Below are 6,976 nucleotides of genomic sequence, written 5' to 3'. Positions count from 1 at the left end.
TGGAGTCAGCGGGAAGAGTTCAAAAGCCGGGGTAGCCTGTCCTCTCGCCTCTCTTGCCTTTAAGCCACCCTGCACAGAAGGACTGAAAAAGGAGGACAAAAGCTAGAAGTGGGGAATCTGCCAGTAAGGGATTAATTGGCAGTTAAATTATAAACAGCAAAAGTGACCATTACCAAAAATTGGCTGCTGTCTGTTTCCCTACACCCCTCATACATATCTGCCACGGACAGAGAAATAGGAAGATCAACACAGAGTTTCGATGTCTCGGGTCTCCGTGTTGTAAGAACCATAGCGTTTGCATGCTGGCCTACAGCTCCACTTTATTATGTCTCATAAAACCCTATTCCATGAACAATGTCCCGTGGAAGCAAAGATACAAATAACGTGATCACATGTTGTCCAGAGCCCATAGCAGGATGCCATGTGACACCACCCAGCAGGCGAGTGGCTGTGACTGTGGTTGGACTGGTAAAACACTGGCATGAGAGGGCTGCGGCCCCATCCCCATCCTCCTGAGCACGCGGGGCAGCGCCAGGCAGCAGAGATGCTGACCCCCTGCCACCACCTCTGCAGGGACATCATGGGTCCATGCCAGACATCTTTGGAGACTCCCTAAGGCAGGGTAGGAACGTGTTTCTGGGCAGGCTGCTCCACGCTCAACTCATGGACTCAGATCAATTCCTCCTTGAAAGCCTCTGTCCTTCTTCTCTATAACTTATGTTCTCTTATAGAAGAAACTCGTGGGAAGCTGTGGGTTCAGCTCTCCACGTGTTAGCAGGTACCTTGCTAAGCTCCTTATAGCAAGGGTAGGATGTAGGTTAGCATTGCCACCTCTTGAACGCCCACCTGAGCAAAGTGTCATGGGGGAGCTCAGAAATTCACAGTCCCGCTGCTGCTGCTGAAAACCCTGTGCCACGAAGGTTGTCCTCAGGATCTGCCTTGCCCCTCTCCTGGTGGTCGTACCCTCAGAAGCAGAGCCGCGGCTTGGCAGAGCGGACTAGCTGGTAGCTTACAGCCAGCTGGAATCAAGCTGGCAGTGTGGAGCAGCCCCCTGAGAAAAGAGCTGTTAAACACTACGCGGGGAGATATAACGTGTCATCCTGCTTCTCGGTGCTGGACACAGAGCAAAGGGCGTCCAGCAGAGGTGGAAGATGCTAGGGCAGAAAGACGGCGAGCGCTAGCAGAGCGCCAAGCCATTCCGAGTCCTGCTGTGAACTGCTGTTGATGCTGCAACGCCAGGGTCGGAGGGGTGAGTAAAGCTCGGGTGGTTACATAGCAGAGCCTGCAAGTTTCTGCTGTCTTTGCTTCAGGAACTGAGGCCAGGGACTGCTGCTGAAAGGCCGTACCCAGATAGCAGGATAGCCACGCATTCGCAGCCTGCCTTCCAAACCCTTCACTGCGCATTAAGCCAAGACCAGTGTTGTTGTCCTTCAGCCACCTCTGAGAGCCACGGTCAGAGAGGCCACTGGCCCCCAGAGCTCACACTTCTGCACCAGGTGAAGACAAGTATTCCCACTTGTCCTGGCCCACTGTCCCAGGACACACACAGTAATATTTTTATTTTACTCATAAAAAAAAATCTAAAAATACCATTTCTTTTCCAAACTTTATCAGAAACATTTCTTTCTTTCTGCTCTGATGCAGTTGAGCAGGGATATGAATTAAATCTATCTTTTTTAAGTCCCTCATCTACTGTCCCATTTGTCACCCCTTCCAGCCTAGGAATATTATCTAGCTATTCTAGTTATTCACCAAGTTATCCTACATTCCTTCTGGGGGGAATACATGCCAAGTGGCAATAGGGATGGCTATTAATTGTAATCGAGGATTTAGACTTGATATTTAGTTGAACTTTGGTTGTCATTTTCTGTTACTTTAAAATAAACTGTAGGTCAAATTTTGGAACTGAAGTACTCGGCTTTGTCCCTTTAAGAACATAGGGCCTTCAGGAGCTGATGGAAGTCCCAAAGCAATCTGCAGGACGCTCCTCCTGGTCCTTGGCTGCACTTTAAGTGGTGCGCTGATCCCACCTTCGACGTGAAGTCCACGTTTGCATTGCTACAACCCAGATTTTGGCAACAAATCAAGCAGTGACTCAGTTACCCAGTAATTTCAAACACAAACATCTGCTCCAGAGCAGAATAATTAATAACTTTCTGGTTCACCCACCGAGCAGAAAAGCTTGGGTTTGCAGCTCCAAGTGTAGACTTTTTAAACGACTTCCCATCAGAAGTGTTTAGCTTCTTTTAATTGCTATGTGATTGACAAGCGTTTTAGCTAGCACAGAAAGCACATAACCAGCACTGGAAACACTGAGTAAACACAGACAAGAGCACGGAAAGCCACCAAATGTTGTTGCCGCCATATGTTCTTCAGGAAGCTCGAGGTAGAGCCCTAATCAGCTTCCAAACGTGATTACTGAGCATGAAGGAAAGTTATAGTTTGGACAGCACGTTGATTATATAAGGTTTAAACTTTGGTGTGATTACAGCAGAGCACGAAGCCTTCATTCAAAAACTTTACTACATTTTTCCTCAGGCAAATTGTCCAATGAATTCTTGACCTGTTGAAAGACTCTCCATCTCCACTGGGTTCACAGTCAGCAGCCCTCAGCCATGGAGAGAGGCTGACTGGCTAAACATCAGCAGACAAGGCTGTCCAGTTGATGGTGAAGTATTGCGGGATTTCCTAACCTCCAAGACCTCATGGAATCCATAGGGAAGCTGTTGTCTTGCACCTGCCTGCTTAGGAGCTAACTATTTGAAGGGAAAATGCCTTACCTCAATGCTCCAAAATGTTCCCAAACTTCATCTTATAGTAAAGTTAAGTGGAGGGGGAGGGATGATATGTTTGCCCAGCTTATCACAGAAACACCTAGAGATGTCAGTCCAGTCAGGCCTGTGATCTCAGCTCCATATCTCACTACCTTCTGTGTCAAAAGCAAGGGTATAAAACTTACTCAAGAGACTTTGGGGGAAAAAAAGGAAGAAAAATATTTCTTTTGAATGAAACTTTAAAGCAAGGTCTACCCAGCCCATCTCCTGTGACCTGACCCCATAGCATCTGTAGAGGCCACATCACAACCTCTAAATGTTGTTTTCGCAGCCAAGATCACATGTGTGCAGAATGTCTTCCCACTTCATTAACGTTTTGCTGCTTGAGAGCACTCTTCTATAAGAGAGAGAAATCTGGAGGACCCAACCCAAAATCAGGTCATCAATATGGAGATGAGCCCAAATGGAATTAGTGGAAATGCAACATTTTACCTTTTCCAAGTTCTCTGGTGTGAAGTCACGCAATGTGGTCGAGGTGCTGCAGTATAACCTTTCAGTGGAGGTTTACAGCGACGGCGTGGAAAGCCAGAGAAATCCTGCAGGGTCAGTGGGTTGCAGGTCCCAATATGAGAGCGCAGAGCATGCCAGCTGGCTCCTACAGTGACGGGAAGGACACTCAGGGAGTCCTTCCTTAAAGCCCTGTAGCGACACACGTGCCATCCCTTTGGGTTTTCATCTGCTGCACCTTTTCTTGTTACTTCTGCCAACTTGCTTATTTTGGAGTACTCAAGATACTGCATCCTATTTGCATTCTGATTCCCTGGTCACCTCTCGGGAAATGCGATGAGGCTGGGGTCTGCCCAAGCATAGCCGAGGGCAGAACTTGGCGCATGGAGTCATTTCACGTGCTGTTGATATCAATCTACTCAAAGCCCGTAGGAGAGAGGAATCAGCCCATAATGTTGTACAGTTCGTGACCTCAGAAGCAGACAGAGACTTATCTCAAATGAAGGGGAAAAAAAAACACAGGAGAAGCCAGAACTGAGCAAGAACTACGGGATTTGGCATGAGAAATTATCTCAGTGGAAAACAAAGTAAAAGGGAAAAGCTGGCTTGATTTGTTCAAAAGTAACATTGTCCAGGGAGATGACAAAGAAAACTCCTGACAGGAAAAATCTCTCTTTTGTGTGATTGTGCTGGAGTGAAGGCCTCCTGGAAAATGACTGTGAAGCTCTGTGAAGAGGTTATGCTTTTAAAATCCTGGAATATAAATTTGTGCCATGCAATTGCACAAGTCCTCTCTTAACCACTCGGGGCTCTGTATCATAATGTATTGCTAGGCTTTATAGCCCGGAGATTTAATGCATGTGGTTAAGTGTCCAATGCCCATACATCATTTTGGTAGTTAGTGGGAGGCGCGTCCCCAAGAGTTGGACGACGATTGCTGCCAAAGGGTATGAGGTGAAATTTTTTGCCCATTAACAAAGTTCACATTAAGAAATACAAACTTGGTGTAAAGATGCTGACAGCCTGGAGGAACATTGGAGAAGAAAGCTGAAAAATATTGCAATAGAAGGAGAGTTCTAGGAAAAAAATAGCAAAAGCTTGGCATGTAGGAGGCACTGCTGTCTGCAGCTATTCAAGGGTGAGAGCAAAGAATGAGACTTTGAGTTGCCCAGGAACGGTGCAAGAACAACAAACTGCATGGAGTAAAGAACGGTGAAATTTGGGGCATGTAAAAGAGAAGACAGGTGCCCCTTGACTCCTGCTGGGTTTTCTGAGGGAAAGAAGCTCAACTCTCTGTGGTTTTGTATTATCCTGTTGGAAGCACTAGTGAAAGCAAGACAGGATGTGTTCCTGCACCAGGTGGAACCTAACAAGGTAGGTTCCTCCCTCGCGTTTCCAATTCCACATATCCTGCCAGATCTGGCTTCAGACTGAAGTCTTGGCACTGCATCTTCAAGTCTTTGCAAAATTTTACTATCCAGAACTCCTAGTTTTGCCTGCAGCTGAACCAAAATCCTGTTCCAGACATCTGTGCCATAAGGAGATGCCTGAAGTTAGGTTTCTCAGCTGGGGTCCATCATTTCATGTCATGTTGTTATAACTTTCAGAAAATTGTTCTTCCTTGGTGCATACATACAACTTCATAAAAGGACCTGAGAGAGCTGCTCCTGAAGAGCCTGCAAAAGAAACTGTTTGCCATCATTTTTCCAAATTATGATTTTTTTGCCTTTGCCTGATTTCACTGGCTGTTACTTTCTCGGATTCAGAAGGTCCTCCTCTGTTTGGATCCCTTCTATACATAGGAGGACAGCCTTCACCCCAACCTACAGTCAGCCAAGTTAAAGCATGGAGGAATTCTGACAGTTCTTGAAACACGTTTTTATTTTAGAGCTTTGATTTTTTATTTTTTTTTCTGGCTGCAGGTTTGAAGGTTTTGCAGTCAGTACCATCTGTCATCTCGGCATCCAGGAACAAATGCCCAAGTCCGAGAGCTATGGCTGAAAAGTGGACTTGTCTTATGATACTTGTCTTTAGCAGTGGCATTGCAAAGTCTCTGCCGAGAGGCTAAGATTTGCACAGACAAAAACTGTTTTCCCAACAGCTTATTTCCATCTTTGAAAAAATGAATTATTTTGCTTCTCTTTGATTTCCTCTTCCCCCACCACCCTCACCCTATCTGGCTTTTAGCTTCAAAGTACCCTTAGATCTTAAATAAATTTGATTTAGAACCAAAGATATTTCATGTCATTTTCCTTTGAAAGCTGTTCTGTGCTTCGTTGTGCAACTGCCACAGAAACCAGCCAAGTCATAGGAGGAGGGAAGGAGGTGATGAGAGAGAAGGCTCCTTTTCTGAGATCCCATTTCCTTAAAATTCCTTAAAATTGGAGGAAATGTACCTTAGTGCCAATGACAGTCAGTAATAAGGTGCACTGCCTTGGAAAGAGACTGGGGTACTGCTCTCTCAGCCAGGCCTTTTTTCCTATAACTCGTGACCCATAAAGCAGGAAAATATAGCCTGTGCTTTGACCACGTGGCATCCACAGAACAAGTGTCAAAACAATGTCATTTGATGGTTATTTCTCTTTTTGAGCTGATCTTGACTGGAATAGGCACAATAGCTCACAAGACTACTGCAATACTATGTATTTTCTTCTTCTTCCTTGTGTGGCTGTTTCTTGGAAGTTTTGTACAGCAGGGTCGAAGTAATGCCTTTACTTACATTTGCCGTATATCAGTTTTGATAGGAATATTTGTTCGGTCATTTAAAATGTATTAATAGGAATTTTGATAAGTTTATTGATATATTTTAGATGTATTAATAGGAATATTCAAGCAAAAGGGGGAATATGTATATCATTTAATCCCACACACTTATGTTATGAGGTTGAGGAGAGGACAGGATAGTGGGTCTTGTGTTCTAAGCAAAAATTTGCTTTCCAGTAGTAGGGGAGGGGTTGAATTTGTATAGATCTTCTGGACCCGTGACGAACATTTGAAAATGATGGGGAAAGGAAATTCCCAGAAGACCTTTATTAACAATACAGATGGTCCAGGAATTTAACATAGAGATCAAAGCCCTAGTGGGAGTTTGATCTTTAATTGGGACCACCCTATTTCCCTGCAATTAACCCATCTGGGGAATTCTGACAATGCTCATCCCTCTTCTTAGGGATCTTTGCAAATTTGAGCGTAGTTGTTTCTGTGCAGTGCACTGGGATTCGGAAACAGAGGATGCAGAGATGATTAAATTATAAACTCAGTTAATACTAGCTTAGCAACTAGGAAGATAAAAATTAAAATAAAGGTGCTAATTGGTCAAACTGGACTTCTTAAAGCCCCGCCTGCAAGGAAGAGCTGTTCAGAGAAGCCACCAGTGCTGGGCCCACGTCGCGGAGGGGCGCGAGGCAGGCGGTGACCTGCTCCACGGCTCAGCAATAAGCCCCTGCCGAAGCGTCCCGTGTGGGCAGACGCCTGAGCAGTGGGCAGCTGATTTCACTGCCTATTTAAAGGCGTCTGCCCGCTGTGGAGTGACGACAAAAGGTGCTGACCCAAACGGGTCATGCACAAACCAAAGCTCTCGGCTGTGCTCTGCACCCTGCGGACCACTGAATATTTGGGGGAACACGCTCAGCCCTGTTTGCAGGCCTTCTGCAGGGCCGCGCTGCCTCGCTCCGGGACGGGCTGTTCCATGCGGC

Source organism: Apteryx mantelli, chromosome 13 (genome assembly GCF_036417845.1).
Source record: "Apteryx mantelli isolate bAptMan1 chromosome 13, bAptMan1.hap1, whole genome shotgun sequence".
Lineage (NCBI taxonomy): Eukaryota > Metazoa > Chordata > Aves > Apterygiformes > Apterygidae > Apteryx > Apteryx mantelli.
Note: the sequence above shows the minus strand (reverse complement) of the source record.